We start from the raw sequence: 16,405 nt of genomic DNA, 5'->3' as shown, positions 1-16,405 counted from the left end.
GGACAAAGTCTCCTCTGTACTCCAGCAGAGGGCTGCCTCCCTCACTGCATTTACCTCATTCACTCTGTAAACAGATGTGACGGCAGTGATTCTGACTTTATCGGGGGTCTCAGGATAAAGGATTTTGTGAGGTGCACTGATTGTTAAACCCTCAGAGGAAAATGCAAAACTCTGAAAGCCTCATTTGTTGCCAGAGTGAGCAGAACAAGGCTTTCTAAATATTTCATCTAGTAACAAAAAAATACCACAGTTTTTATGTTGTGTTCATGTCCACAACATAAAAAAAGTTGTATATATCAACTGAATACTGTGTTGCAGTATTGGAAGAATATAATCGTTTTTATGTGGAAACAAATCACTCGCCCGTTAACTGCAGATATTATTCTTTATTTCTTGGACAGAAAAACATTTAATCCCATGTGCACATCAAAAATGGTAATAAAGAAACTTTTCAATCATTGAGCTATTTTTCATTGAGGCTGGGGAAAACATTTAGAGCTTCTTTAAACTGAAACACTGGATCTTAAGAAGAATGAATTTACAACAAAATGTTATAATTATTGAATATTATATAATATGAACATAATTAATAAATATAGTTTAAAATCAAAACAATTGACTTTTCTTGGCGCAGATTAATTCTAATTTCATGATATGAACAAGACAGTATCAGAAGAAAACTATGCAAACTATTTATAAAATCATATATCAACTGACAGTTATTGGGATGATTAACCACAAGATCACATTAGAATTAGTTTCAGATGATCTTCTAACTCGATGATAAGTTCACATAAACAGTATGCAGCCCATAAACAGTTGCAAATAAAAGAAATAATGAGCTGCACCATCACACGCTGCAGATGTGATCACTGAAGAATGTATGAGGTAATATGATCAAACTATAATCTTATAATCTCTTGTGATCCTCATCTCTTCTCCTCGCCTCTCCATCTTTATTCCTTTTCCTCCTCCTCCCTCTTTGATTCTTTCTCCAACAGCTTTGCTGTCAGTACTTTGCGGTGACATTCCTCTATTATTGCAATCAGAAAAGCTCGGCCAGCTCATTAAAATTCCTGCTTGTAGGACCATAGCAGCACGGGAGAGAGGGCCAGTGAGTCTGACTCTGCCATTCACCCTCTTTTGAGGCCGTGCACAGGCCCAGAGGCGCAGGGAGCTACAGAGGCCGCTCATGTGCACAGGCCGTAGTTGAGAGTGGGCACTCAGGCATGATGCAAATGTAGACAGAGACAATAGGTGGCAGCACAGCCAGGCCCGAAAATCCTTCAGGGACTCAGAGTCTTTTCATCCTCTCCACCTATCCACCTCTTGTTGCCTCACGTCTCTGCTGTGGAGCCTCTCAAGAACCAGCCAACAAAGACTTGAAAGTTTCCTCCACATCTCACGGAACAACAGTCAGGTCGCTTTGAGATGTTGAACTGCCTCTTGGAACGTCTGTTTTTATTTGTGTGTGTGGGTTTTTGTCTTTTGTGAATATTTAAGTCCTACTCTTGTTATGTAGGAGTTCAGAAAACATAACGCTTTGTTATGAGAACAATACTATAAGCACTTAAAATAATCTCCACTTTGACCACCTGCAACACTACAATGCTGAAAGCATTACTATGCAATACAATCTACACATTTAATTTATACCGTACGTCACACACCTGAAATAGGCTTGTTCTTTTCGTTTCATACTTAAAGTACAATTCTGAAGTGAGGAAGTTAAATAATATGTAGTAGAATTTGTTTTAAAATAATGATAATACACTAAAAGAGAAACTACAATGAGTTTTACTTTCATTGCTGGTTAAATTAAATGTACTGTTCTGTCATAACATAAATTTGTTAAAAAGCTGTTGAAAAGCTAAGGTCCTGACATTGTTTATGACTAATATTGTGCCCTAAAGCTCCGTCATTATGGTGCATATCAAACAAGATGAAACTGTACTAAAGCTTGGACAGCACGCTGCAAACAGCCACTCAAATTCATTAACAAACTCAGCGTTTAGTACTTGGACAACTATAGCATATACTGCATTTAATCAAATACGCTATCAAGCTGCACTGACTGTAGTGTCCAGCCACATTGTGCAGAGAAGCAAGTACAAAAACACAGCTAAAGATAAACTACGCCGTTATAAATAAGTCGAACTGTCCCACACGTTTAAAACAAGCCTGAGTTGCATATTGTCATGTGAAATTTGTACTGTACTGTACATAAATTGGAAGATGCGTGGTTTACATTTTCTACTCATATGCTATATTCATATTGCAAACAGGCCTATAGTTACTGGTTAGACTTTGCACGTTAAGATGCTAAATATAAAACATTCATAAAACATATAATCCTCAACCATTCCCTGCTGCATAAACACAGTGTTGGGCCCAATGAGCAATGTTACTTTTAACACTGTGAGCACAGTTTGCTGAATATACTTGGATTCAGGACTTTTACTTATACATTGTAGTGTTACCACTTTTACCAAAAATCTGAATCCATCACAATTTTTTTGATTCCCTTTACTTTCGTTCAAAATGAATATACTGCATACCACAGGGTTAGTTTAGGTGAAATCTACATGATCAGCATAATAGATGTAGGGTCCAGCCAAGATGAAAAGGCCTGGATGGGAACACACAAAGCCTGAATTATGAAGATTGTCTCCTCTTTTTTTTTTAAATCAACAAGCCCTGGCTGTAACTACAGGCTTTGGGTGCATTTGTTGGTACATGTGACTTTGGTTTTGTTGGAGATCAGAGAGCGTCTTGATTACACGTCCACCCACTCAAAGAAACACTGGAGGAAAATAAACGACATTTAAAGCTCTCGTTTTCTATCTTTAAGGAACTTCATGTAACAGAAAAAGCACTGATTCCTCCAGCTCTAATGTTTGATAACTCAACTGTGAACCGAGGACAGAACTGGCCGCAGCAGCACATCCACAGCAGTAAAGCCCGTGGAAAATCGAACAATAAATGAAACTTTATCTTAACTTCCCTGCCGTCTCCCACTGCTGGATCGAGTTAGCCCGGCCCATCTGGTGCAGCAAATGGCCCAACTCACCAGGGAGCGAGGGGGGCGAGAGAGGAGGAGATGGTGGAGGGGGCAGAGAAAGAGGGGGGGGGGGGGGGGATTGAAAACAGATCGGCAGCTTGAGGATCTCAACACCACCGCATGTCTCTGCAACAACTGCCGAGTGAAGCCAAACCGCTCCGACTCCCAAACTTTTTACTCGAGAGAAGAAACAACAACGGCGCAGATCTTTTTACGCACGAGGTTAGTTTGCTGAGGACGCGCGTAAGGAAGAGAGCGCACCTCCTCGGAAGAAGATGGATTGTAAGAAAAAGTTAGACTCGACTTGTGCCGCGCACTGAGACTCTCTCCGGGACCGAAGGGGCGGCAATGCCGTGCAAACTTTGCGTGTTTTAAAAAGTTTTTCGAAGTCGGTTCATGGAGTTTCGCGTCAGGTCCAGAGAGGCTTGTTTGCGCGTTTTGCGTTCGATGGTGGTGCCAGCGCAGTCGTTGTAGGTTACGGGAATCCGACTCCAGGCGAAGTTTTCCTCGGACAAATAAGTGGAAGAGCTGCGGCTGAGACGTGAAAGGAGAGAGACAGAGAAGGTAAGGACATTGTGTGGTGATGGTTTGGGAGAAGTTGATTTCATATTGATGCGCTGTATATGTTTATGTGTTTTTCTGCCAAAGTGTTTCTCTCTCCTCCTCATCTGGTGCCTTGCTCGGGGCAGCAGATGAGGCTCAGCTTCACATCTCATTTGCACTTTGAACTTATCTGACACAGGAATCCAAAAAATTCTTGTCCTGCAACTTGATCCATATGGGAAGAGATGTGATCAGAATGCTCGGCGCCTACCCCCCCCCCCCCCCCCCCCCCACACGGCTTTAAACACTTGAACACAAACTGTAGTAGTGTTTTCCTCTGATGTCCCCAAAAAATGCGAAGTTGGTGAAATTTCGGGGTTGAAACCAAGATAAAAAGATGAAAAAGATTAAACCAACTCTGCAAATCCAAATCCACAACTTCATTCCCAACATCAAGAAAAACACCTTTCTTCTCTTTTCACACTTGAAAAACAATCACACACTGCACTAACAGTCACACACACACACACACACACACAGTCACTCTCTCTTCTCACTCTCAGAGCACTTTACTTTTTAATCTCTTAATGCTACTAAGCAAAGAACAAAACCTGTGGCGCAGAGCGTCAGTAGCAGCATGGACTCATCACTCTCTGTGACATGTGTACTTATTGATCAAAGATTCAAAGTTTACTATTTGCTCTCCAGCCTGAGCAGTCAACAAACACTTGACGCCTTTGTGGGGCCCTTAACCAGATATATTTGCTGTTGGCTTTTACCCTCTATCTAACGGGCGCTGCTAATGATCTCCAAACTCATGTGCAGACTCATGAGTCCCACTTTTTTTGTTAGTTGTTTTGGCCCACATCCTACTGAAAAACAAACAGTGTGTTTGGGTGCATATAATTCACATTTGAAAATCAAATAGATCCTTGGATGATGGTTTTTTTTTCTTATGAGACACCGACCTAGAAAAGTTGGAAAACGTTGGGGTTCAGGAATAATTCAGGTAAATAAAAAAATAATGAATGTTTTAAGTTTCAAATAACACAACAGTTTAATTGAGTAAGAATACATGCATGTGTGTTTTCCTCTTCACATAATGACAAATCCAGGCAGGGCTGAGGCGATTTGCATGAGAAAAAAAAAAGAAAAAGTTTTAGTGCATTTGCCCATTGTAAGGAATGAACAGTTAGGGCCTACGGAGAGTGAAAGGAGTGAAGAATGGATGAGCCTATTCAGCTCATTCAGCCTCAGCTCGGGGGCTCTGCTCTGCGGCGTTCAGAGACCCATAGTGGCCGTGTCACTTTCATCTCCACAACCCTGGCCGCTGCTGTGTGCATCGCCTCTGAGCACAGGCCCCATGTTATTGATCCACTGAAGTTCTGCCTCGTTTCTGGAAATCGGCAGAAAATGTAATGAATCAAATACTGGAAAAGGAGTGACTGAATGTGTGTGTGTGTGTGTGTGTGTGTGTGTTGGAGGGGTATAGGCCAAGGAGGAGGAGAGGAGGTGGGAGTTGGGGGGGCGTTTAAAGCAAATACCGATGAAGTCTAGCGTACAGGGACAGAGAGGAGGGTTTGGGGAGAGGGTGAGGAGGGTGAAGTCTGAGTGACTGAGGAGGGGGGGAGGAGCACCCCACCACCACCATCATCCCCTCCTCCTCCTCCTCCTCCTCCACCACAACCACCCACTCCTGCTGAGTAAACTCAAAAGTCGGAGAAGAGGGAAAAAAAAGAGAGAAAATGCCTCCAACCCCGACTCAAATCTCATTTCACTGAGCGAAGACACCGCACTGTACCAGTGGAGCCATTCAGCAGCCTGTCACCTCATGATGGGGATGAGTTCGGTGTGGTGTGGTGTGGTGGAGGCTTTTTAGAAGCCTCATTGGTCGAAAGATGTTTGCACTGGAATTTAGTGGCTGAGGATGAAGGGGAGCTGCTGCTTTTTCCCTTAAGCACTGTGTAAACCTCTGGCCTGCTGCTGAACATGCTACAGTTCAGGGTCAGTGCAAGGCTTCACACAGTGTTTGACTGAAAATGGTTTTGTGCATTAACATTTAGCTCGAGTGTAAAGTCTCAACATCACTGTGTTCTTCTTGTGCTTACAATGAAGTAACTGCATTCTAAGCGCGAGTCATCAACACGCTCGCTTGCGGTGAATCCTCCAGAGGATCTCCTGCTCACATGGGCTCATCCGGACACTTTTAGGCCTGAGAAACTCCGGAGCCTCTGACTTGTATGATAAGATGGGAGTCCTAACTTAAAATAAATATAAAAAATAAATAAAAATATCTGACCCCTCAGCTACACATTATGTGCACTAGTTGACACTAGTGTTTAATTAATTCGCTGTTTGTTTCACTGTGTGGAAGATACTGTATCGTTCTTTCTTGTGAGGCAACATCAGGCGTGACTTAAACATTGCTTCAGTAAAATGTAACAAATAAATATAACTTTTAATTAAAAAACATAGAATAACATAGATTTATAAACAAAAGATGTGCCCCATGTCGTTAGAGATATCTCATTCAACTTGAGTCAGCACCAGATTGATGTTTGATATCAATATGGGATATCCTACCTGAGTAACTGACTCCAGCACCTCATCTATAAAGTTGAAATCGAAAACTCCTCAGTTTTAGATTCCTTCAGGTCAGTCAAGAGCATCTTGTGTTTTTGACCTTTTTTTACTTGAACTTTCACTGAAACAAATAGAAATGAATTAGCCTCAGTAATCCGACTGGATCTGTGTCAGGACTGTGAGGCCTGGAGCCCGCAGCCACGTGTTGAACGATGCCACCGTCGCTTACAGTCCACACTTCAGGAGGCAGGAGAAGTGGCAGAACGAGAGAGAGACGTTCGCTTTCATTCATCTGTAGAGCCCTTCACTGAATCCTTTGCTTTTCAAATGTGGGACGGCACAGGATTGTCTCCGCCGGTCCAAACGCCTGTTGTTTCACTCCTGTCGAGGCGTCCCGTTCATTCTCCCTCAAGTGCGCGAGGTTAAATAGGCTCACATCCTATCCGACGGGAGAGAGTGGAGGGTGAGGTTTGGGAGTGGGGGGGGGGGGGTTTAGCACGTTTCACCCCCACACCCCGCGCTTCTCTATCTTTACACCAGTGCAGCAATGAGTGGACACTCAAATCCCGGCACAAAACCTGAGGTCAGGGTGGATTGTAGCGCTGCCGTCAAAGGAGCACTTTCCCGTCGTATGGCCTCCAACACTCACACGATGTTGGAAAACAGAGTGGAGGCTGATGTGTGTTTAACAAGCCATTTTAAGGGCTGCATGGTAAAATAACTGACAAGCTCATTACTGGCCAATTGAGCCCATCAGTCACTGGAGGCTCTCCCCCTTCATCTAAAGCAGGGACTCATGTGTAATTGTTGTAGAAACAGGTTTTCTCAAGAAAACTCTATATCCAAGTCTAATAACCCTGTTCCTTGTCCTGCGTCTCTGTTATTCTTAAACTGCAGAAGAAAAAACATAAGACCACAGCCAGCTCCATTATCTCTACAAAGACAGGAAAACCTCAACACATTCAGTCTTGTATACAGTGAACCCTGTGTGATGCATGATGTGTCATCACTCGCACAGTACAAAGATCTTCCCGTCTTGCCGAGGCCGAGCTCTTGTCACACTCCCCGGCGCTCATACAACTGACTCATCGGAAACCCAGTTTCCCTAAAGCATTTCAGCAGTAACATCATCATTGTCTATCAGCCTACAACAGAGCAATGGTGGCTGCAGCCCCGCTCTTCTGTGTGTGTCCTGCCCAGGTCACGGGAGGTCACCTACTTGTAGGAGGGGGATGGTGAGACTGATTTCATTATCTCAACACAAGATAAACTCTCAGGACAATGGAAAGTGACAGGCTGATTTTACATTTATTGCACATTTATTTCCATAATTATTCAGGCTTGATTTTTAACTTAGCTTACTATTGTTCTGTTTTTACATCAGATGTTAAAATGATCTGCAAATGTTGACACTCTTCACTTGATGTGAAAGTGAATGAGATGAAAACTATTTATGTTTTTTTGAATGACTAAACAAACCAGCACAGTAAGGTGGGATATGAGAACAGAGAGTGTGAGTAATTCTACCGCAGTAATGCATATGTAAAGAAATAGGGGTTGCCGCATGAAAGCTGATAAATTTTCCGCAACTTCCACCATTTGGGGTCGAAGACATTTTGATCCTCTTTCTTTTTCAAAGTGTCTGAGGAAGTAGTTCAATGCTGAATTGTTGGGATTGCTAATTCATAGCAATCGTGTTATAGCTATAATATCTTAGACGTGGTCCATGTTTTGAACTGCTGGTGAGGGTCTTGGATTTCTGGGATCATCTTTTCACTGCTTCATAACCTAAACCTGCATGTTGTACTCAGTCGGGAGCTTTGTTTTCAAGCACTAAAATGTTTTAATGGAAAGAATATTAAAAATAGAAACTCACTGGATGGAAGGCCTTATTCTTAGAGGTGTTAAATAAGAGGTAATGACAAAGAACTGACCTCACAAACCTGCATTGGTGCTGCACCTACTCTATGACATACTTTCCACCATGTATGCTTTCAAAAACATTGCTCGCCATTCTCATCATGCTCTCCACATCCTTACGAATACATTTTATCTACTCTATGACTGAAACTCCCAGATTCCCTAGTGTGGCCATCCAGAATCTTGGTGGTGATCTATTATCAGAATTAGGAAAGTTGTTGTTTGGGCAGAACAGGCAATTTTGAGACTCCATTGCAAATGATGCAAATAATGATATGTTGTTATTTGAGGCCTATGTGGTGTCATATGACGTGGCTCTTGTCTGCACCCCTCACTCCATTCTGTGGCTACTGCCGGCTGGTGAAAGATGATCAGCTGTTACCACTATTATAAGTGCAAGAGGGGAAAAGATCATGATTTCCCCTCCACTGTATCATTATCACTTCCTCTCCAAACACCCAACAAGCATCTCTATGTGACTGTGAGCCATTGAGATAGACTGACACAGGCTCGCAGACAATGGTGTATTGTCTGTGATGTTTGCCTGAGGCCCTAAACTGATGCAGAGGCAGAGATAGTGGTCTATGCCGAGGCCACTGACAACAAACTCGAGCCAACATACAGAGAAAGAAAGAGGAGGAGTAGTGGGATTTGTTTGTGCTGCTAACTCTGGGGTTTGTGTCGGGAAGGGGGAGGGTGAAGAGTTTGTAAGTTATGATTTACACTTGGCCCTCCCATAGCTACAGAGTCGACGCAGCCTCAAGGGCAGGGTGGTTGGGCTCCTTTTTCTTTCACGTTTCCATATGATGGGAGATATTAGACTCCAAATGGTGCTGACTCAGTGCCAGGCCACAGTCTCCGCTCAGATAGAAGCTGGAGACAAGAGACAGAGTCAGAATGAGCTTGGATATAGAGACATGTGGTTGTCTTTAGCAACCAGCTCTCTAACCTCTCCCTCCACCCTCACGACATGCCTGTTGCTGCCATCATGTCCTCTCTCTCTCTCTCTCTCTTTCTCTCTCCGTGTCTCTCACTCTGGCTCCAGGCCAGACTGAGGTTTGCTCATGTTTTGTAATCAGCTCATTAGAGAGAAAGTGGGATGAAAACTGTGCTGGTTACGTTCTGGGCCTTCCTAGCTCTCAGTTGTTTCACATGCAAGACTTAACAATGTCAGGCTGCTCTCAGAGTGAACTCAGCAATGTAACCAGTCAGTCATAATGAATTCAAGGACACGAAAATGTTGGTGAAGACAGCAGATCTACATTCATATCGATGTGAAAGACTTAATGCTTTTTACACAGTAAAGTTAATTACTACTGTGGCGGCTGTGGCTTAGGTGGTAGAGTGGGTTGTCCAGTTACTAGAAGGCCTTCAGTTCGATCCCAGCTTCCCTCATCCTGAGTGCCAAAGTGTCCTTGGGCAAGATCCTGAACCCCATATTGACCCTGACGACTGTGCCAACATTGTGCGAGTGATGAGTGATAGAGGACGTGCTGCACTGTGCACTGTATGAATGGGTGTAAAGCACTTTGAGTGGTCATCAAGACTGGAAACAGCTCAAAATGAATAGACCATTACTGTTTCAACTGGAAGTGGAAGTAATGCTGCATCTTGAAATCTTAAAAATGGTTGTTACCTTGTGTTTATAAGTGGTCATAATGCAGCTTTTATTTAATTTTGTCACTTTAAGCCACATTTATTACTTTCAGCCCACACACAATGTAACGCAGAACACACAATTAAAGGGACACCTCACAAATCTTACACACAAAAGTCATGTTACTTGTCATGGGGAGAACAACTGTGAAAACAGAAACTGAAAATGTGTCAGAGCTCAAGGCGACAGAAAGCTGTCCTTCTACCTTTACTGCCTCAAAGTCCTCGACCCCTTATCTGAGCTACAGTTTTCTCAAAGCTCATTATTTCACATTCAGCTCTTTCAGATTTATCCATTCTTGGGAAATCAAGTATATTTTAGACAGAGGATCATTTTAATTGCTGATAACTAACCTGTTGTTAGTTACAATTGACACCACAAGATGTCACCTGGTGACGTACTGTGACAGCTGCAACTGATGGGTCACCAGAAACACACACACACACACACACACACACACACACACACACACACACACACACACACACACACACACACACACACACACACTCACACTGACACTGCTTGAGATCCTCCCTCTTGTTATCAAAGGCCTTAGATCTGACACTGAAGTAGCAGCAGCTGGTCTTATGAGCCAGCAATGCACAAGACAGACACACTGACAACACTTCTCCTGGAGTGGTGAATTCACCACAGCAATGTGGAAGCTGAACCACAACGAGTGTAAGAGATGCCAACTTTGATTTGGCCAAACGCTAACTCCCTGGATAGCAAATCTGCCATGGTTTGGTATGCACACACACACACACACACACACACACACACACACAAAGATTAAACATGTCTCCCATATTTAACCTTGACCATATTTACCCAACCGTTACTCTAACCTTAACCTAAACCTAACCGTACTCTTACCAAAACGTGTTCAGCGTGTAATGATTTCCATCATGAAGACTTTTTGTGTCCATATGGAAGACAAGTCTCCCTAATGTGACTATGTAAACAGATTTAAGTCCTCACAACAGGAGTAATACCTAGACCACACACAAAAAGCCAGTTTGACTTAAGTAGTTGCCAAAGTTATTGACAGCTGAAGCTGTTGAGAGCGAGTGCTAACAGCACATTTAAGATGAATGACCCTGGCCAAATGCTTCACAGAGGAAGCCGGCTCCACTCAGCAGTGTGCAATGTGGCACAGGTGACAGCTGTGACTGTAACACACACACACACACACACACACACACACACACACACAAAACATTCAGCTGTTATACCATCAGCAAAAAAAACAACACATTACATTAAGTTGTGAGTGAAGATTTTCATTAAAGGTCCTTTAAGGAACTTTTGGTTGATTTTGGCGCCTCTGTGGACAAAAGCGGTAGTGTTTCCATTGTCCCCTGTCTGAATAGCCCAGTCCAGACAGCATGTGCTTTTGTTTTGGAAGTAGTTAAAAAGAAAGACACACATTTAGGGAGTTCAGGACACACCACAACACTGCAGCTCTCTTTAGATTGTTTTTACTATAATGATATAACGTGAAACAAGGACTGCATCAGATCTCTGCTCCAACTGCCGACTGAGAGAGCGATTCCTGGGCGCATGTACCAAAGTGCAAAGAAGAGAATACTCAACATATTCATATAAATATTAAAAATACAGAAAACATGATACATTTGATAACATGACCATTGAGTATTAAATACATACAAGAAATCCATACTTCCTCCTCCTCTTATTGTGGGCATATGGAACATCCCACCTGAGACAATATCAAGTCACACAAAGTAAAGGGGCTTAAAATTGTCTGGAGTATCAAACCACACCATTAGACAGTTGTTTGCAGGATGCATAGCAATGAGGTAACATATCGTAATTCTCATTCTTATCTCATCCATCTCCTCGAGTTGGCAAGGAACAGACTCAGGAGCACTGGTCTGTACGGGTTAGCCTTTAGCCCGGTTTGCTTACCCCGCTTCTGTTTCCTCTTTCTCCGCCTTGCTGTGAAATGGCGGGTAATCAGTCCCAGAGACAGACATTGAGAATAGTTGATAAAAGAAGCTCTTTTTCTCCCTAAATTGTCTCAGGGAGACAATATTGTTATAGGTCATTAAGAGGCAGCAAAACTTGTTTTTATTCTAAGCAATAAAAAGTTGAAAAACTATTCTCCAGAGTTATCTTTCTGTTCCTTGTTCTGACTCAAGGGGTTGGTCAGTTGGTTGGTCCAGCATTCCTGTCCAAACTGACTGTTAAGACATACAGTATGGTCCCTAGAAGATGAGGCTACTGACTAACTGTTTCAGCACATGAAACATTTGGTCCTACAATGATGCCTAGGCCTTCCTGTTTGTTACTTGTATGTTCAAAGTGAACTCCACCTATTCTACACATTAGAGTCAGAGAGGAACAACTGCATATATCAAAAAGCTGTAGAAAGCCTTTTGTGGCTCCAGAGGGAGTGAGCTTTCCTGACCTCTGTAGCTGTTTCCTCATCTCTGCTTGAGACCAGAGACTTCAGCTGCTACAAGCATAAACCGAACATCTCTGGTGCGCTCGTATCAATTTTGATCCTTTTCTTAAAGTGTGTGCCATGAGCCTGACAATGTTATAGGAGTGCCATGCTAAATTTGTGGACTACTCTTTAATTTGCAAGTTGATTCTGTGCCCCTGAGTTAGTGTTTGCTGGCAAACAAAACCCAAATGCATCTATGTAGATTCCTCCCCGCCGGGGACTATGTGTAGGCTTTGAGCTCCACATCTGTTTTCTGTTGGTGGAGGGAGACGAAAAGATCAACCACAGGATATTGCCTTTACTAGCAGGAAAGGTCAGGTTCAGGGGTGGGGTAGAACTCATCCACAAGGCTTTTGTCTGCTGTTTTAGATGCCTTTTATATTACACAAGTTGTTAGCTGCTCATTACTCTGTATCTTCTGCAATCCACTGGATGGTCTGCAGCCTGCAGATTGTGAAAGTTTTAAACAGACATGAGATTAAAAATAGATTGGGATATGGTGGAGAAAATATTTAACAAGCCCTGATTCACATGACTACTTTGAAAACAACATCAACACGTATGGACACATCACGCTCTAGGTCAAATATTTTGAATCGTCACTCACTATAGAAAACCTACAACTTGATTTGAACACTCTCCTCCCCAGAGATCTGAAATCTATACATGCTTTTAGTGATGTCTCAGCCTGTAAATCAGACTCATGGCTGATGGGCTGCTGTCAGAGATCTCACGGTCTGTTTCCTGACCTTTCAGACCTGAGCTTCAAATCCTTACAGGAACGTGTTTCTCCAAAGACAAGTGATTCACCCACAGAGAATGTGCCCTGTCCTAGTTTAAACTTGTTTTCTGCTAGAAGTCTCTGTTGCTCACCGTCAATTGCACTTTATCACTTGTCAACAAAGACATTCCTGGACTGATATTGATTGCGTTGTGATATCTTTTCTGGTAACGCAAACCCTTTCAGTTTTTAAAGTACAAAGTTACACCAGAGATCATCAAATATGACAATGTCAATTTGAGAATAATGATAAGAGTGAGCAATGGAAGGAATAGAACAAAACTTTTGAGTGAAATTTTGTTGTGCCAAGACTTCCTTGGATAGAGCTTGAAAGGTTTAATTCTTTCTCTTAAGGTCTAAAAAAAATGGCTTAAGCTCAGTTTTGGTCTCCACCAGCTGCTGTGGGAAGTATCTTGTTCTTTAGCTACTAATTCACTAATATTTTCTGTGTGATGCTTGATATGGGCAGGTAGAGAACAGGTGGTCATCTGATCAATTCACATTAAATGTTTATTACTTTGTCTGTTTTGTTGCTGTCTTAAAAATACTTTTAGGCACTGGAGCAGTCAGGACTGAATATTAGTTGTGTTTTCTAAGGAAGGAAATATCTGGTGAGTGAGAAGATCTCTCATGGAGGGAACATTTGGGAAATAAAATTAGAGGTGTCTCATGAAACTGTTGCAAAGCTATGAAGGAAGTGATTCAGGCTGAACACGTGAGGGGAAAAACAGCTGCATTTTATCTGAATTATGCAAGGAGCTTTCCGGATCTGAATATAGTGAAGGGACTGTACAACTGAAGCACATGGAAAGACGAAACCTGTGTGGACTCCTCCAGCACCTTTGACACCTGTCCACCTGTAAATTACATCTGAAGGCTCCAGCATTCCTCCTCAGTGTTTCACTGTGTGAAGGGTTAAGAACAGAAGCAGTGCTTAGGCTGGATGGTTAATCAAGTCTGTTTTAATGAAGGAGTTATTGGACACAGTTATAACTCCCCATGTCCTCCTCAGTTGAGTATTAACACAGAGTTCTACAATTAATGTGTGAGTCCACTTCTTTAAAAAAATCAATTAATTAACTAACTTCTCTACATAGCTAACATAAAAGTGCACTCGATATGTGGCGTGACTGTTGACCTTTTGTGTTGTCTCACTTATACTCACTAAAACATCTCCTAACATTTCCAAACCATTTGACCCCACTGGAAAATCTCCTAATGTCAAAGAAAGATGTGAAGGAGAATCTGTAAGGAGTTAGGAAAAAAGAGACGCACGGTCCGAACCAAGTATATCGTTTTCTGACCTGTTTGTTGAGTGGAGACAATTTTGTTTTTGTGCCCAATCAAGGGATTAACATGACATTTATCTTTGATGATGATATAGATTAAATATGCTTATTCTTAAACATGACACCTGACTGAACAGATGTGACAGAGGAGAAATCAGGAGCTCAGTGTGAGGATTTACATCAGTTCTGGATCTTGTCACTGGAATACAACTGCTTTTTTATGTTTATGTTCATTTGCACTGATACAAATGTTGCGTTGCTTAAAAATGTTGCTGCCTCATTGAATTGGAAATATTTTCCACATATATCAAATAGAGTATTTTTGTAGTAAGATAGTTAGATTTGTTATTTGTTATTGTGATCACAGTGAATGGTAATGTGGTGATAACTCTTTAGCACCAGCTAATTAATACAATCCTCTTTTTGACGTATTCTGGTAGCTCAGGTCCGACCTCAGCATCTCAGGGACTTTTTTGTTTATTCTCTGAAGTCACTGCAAACATGTGAATACTTATTCAAGCTATAGTACAGGAAAAAATATATGTATAGTTAGCAACTTTCTGTCTCTCATGCAAAATCGCATCCAAATACGTTAAGTAGCTTCATTCAATCTCAGCCAGTCCTCAAAAATGTCAATATCCGTCCTGTGATGAAAACACAAAAATATGTAAAACAAAGCCATATTTTGGCTTTTGATGGTTGTTATGTTAACCTGCATGCGTGTCAGCGTCAGAAACATGAGTAGGTCTGCAGGTGGCATGGAGAGAAGGAGACCTCACCTATCCATCTCTCTGTGTTTGCCAAGTGAGCAGCGTGTGGGACAGCAGTTGGTGAGTGTCTCATTGCATGAGTGCAAATCTTCCGTGTGTGTGTGTGTGTGTGTGTGCACACTGCCAGGAAAGGGAGCCTACCAGCATAAGGATTGCATCGACTGAAAGATAGGGAGGAAGAAAGTAAGAAGAGCAAAGCCTGGAAATCTTCAAAATGAGAGGGCCTCTTTTGATGTGTGTTTGCATTCCTTTCAGTGTTGGTGAAAGGGGAGCCGCTGAACGGTAGTGGAGGAGAGGAACACTTGAAACTGAACGAGGCGCTAAGGAAAACACAAACCAGGTCTCATAACAAAAGTCCTGCGGTAAATTAACAGCGAGAAGCAGATCGGTTGGAAAAAAAGAAAGATGAGGCTGAGAGACTGTTCTCCTTAAATGAGTAGTAATCTGCAAATGGAGGAAGATAATTACTAATTACTATTCATTTGTCAAATGGAATACATGTCTGTTCTATTTTTTCTGGTAAAACCTCCAGAAAGGAGTTATTCTGCACTGGAAACAAATGGAATCATCCATCGCTTTTATGATTTTAAGACTGACCTTGGCAGGAGAAAACATAACAGTGACTTTCCCCATTACCTCAGTCTATTTCCTGTGCCTCATGTGGTTAAGTGGCATGTCTGGATGGTCCATCAGAGTCAGGGCTGGTAGAGGAAAATCAAGATGTGCAATCTCTGCTATAAACTACACTCTTCACTGTCAGTATTTCTGTCCTGTGCAGTAAAGAACAGAGGGACATTCTCTGCTGCCTGTTTTGGTTATGAATCATTAAATATGACAATTTTACAGTCCTGCAGTCTTCCTGTTGTGGGTGAACTGTGTTTGAAAATAGCACAGAAGAATTTGTTGAGTTTATTAAATACAAGACATATTTCTTGGCTTGTGTGCTCACTAACAGAGCACTTGAACCTGCCGTCTCGTCTGGGAAACACACACACACACAGATTCTTCTATAAACCTCATTTAAATGTTTGTAAGATAGAGACATTTTTTATGGAAAAAAGTCCACTTTTGTGGTTGTGTGGCAGGAAGAAGGAACAAGAACAAAGCAGCCTCACTGTAAAATGTTCGGATATGGTTAGTCCAGCCCAGGAAAAAAGTAGCTTTGCATTGAAACTGACTGAATAAATCATTTAAAGGAGTAATCTGAGAGATTCTTTTTTTACCATGGTGTTTTTACTCTGCACTTCCCAGCATTCCCTTCGAACAGTGAAGTTGATCCTGTGGCATCTTTTCCCAGCCTTTAGACAGTCTGTGCAACATCACTT

The 16,405-nt window shown here is 42.1% G+C and overlaps 1 protein-coding gene across 2 annotated transcripts in view; it reads left to right on the top strand.

The window, feature by feature from the left end:
• The first annotated feature begins 3,117 nt into the window (after positions 1-3,117).
• The window catches only part of gli2a (GLI family zinc finger 2a), a 75,969-nt gene continuing 62,681 nt past the window's right edge, over positions 3,118-16,405 (top strand). Inside the window, exon 1 of one of the 2 annotated variants that reach the window (XM_020099731.2) lies at positions 3,118-3,625. The gene's annotated coding sequence lies outside the window, so the exon portion shown is untranslated. The remainder of the gene's footprint in view (positions 3,626-16,405) is intronic. The other variant, XM_020099732.2, reaches the window with a different exon arrangement.

The sequence above is a fragment of the Paralichthys olivaceus genome, chromosome 10 (genome assembly GCF_024713975.1).
Source record: "Paralichthys olivaceus isolate ysfri-2021 chromosome 10, ASM2471397v2, whole genome shotgun sequence".
Lineage (NCBI taxonomy): Eukaryota > Metazoa > Chordata > Actinopteri > Pleuronectiformes > Paralichthyidae > Paralichthys > Paralichthys olivaceus.
Note: the sequence above shows the minus strand (reverse complement) of the source record. Positions and strands in the feature narration are given on the sequence as shown.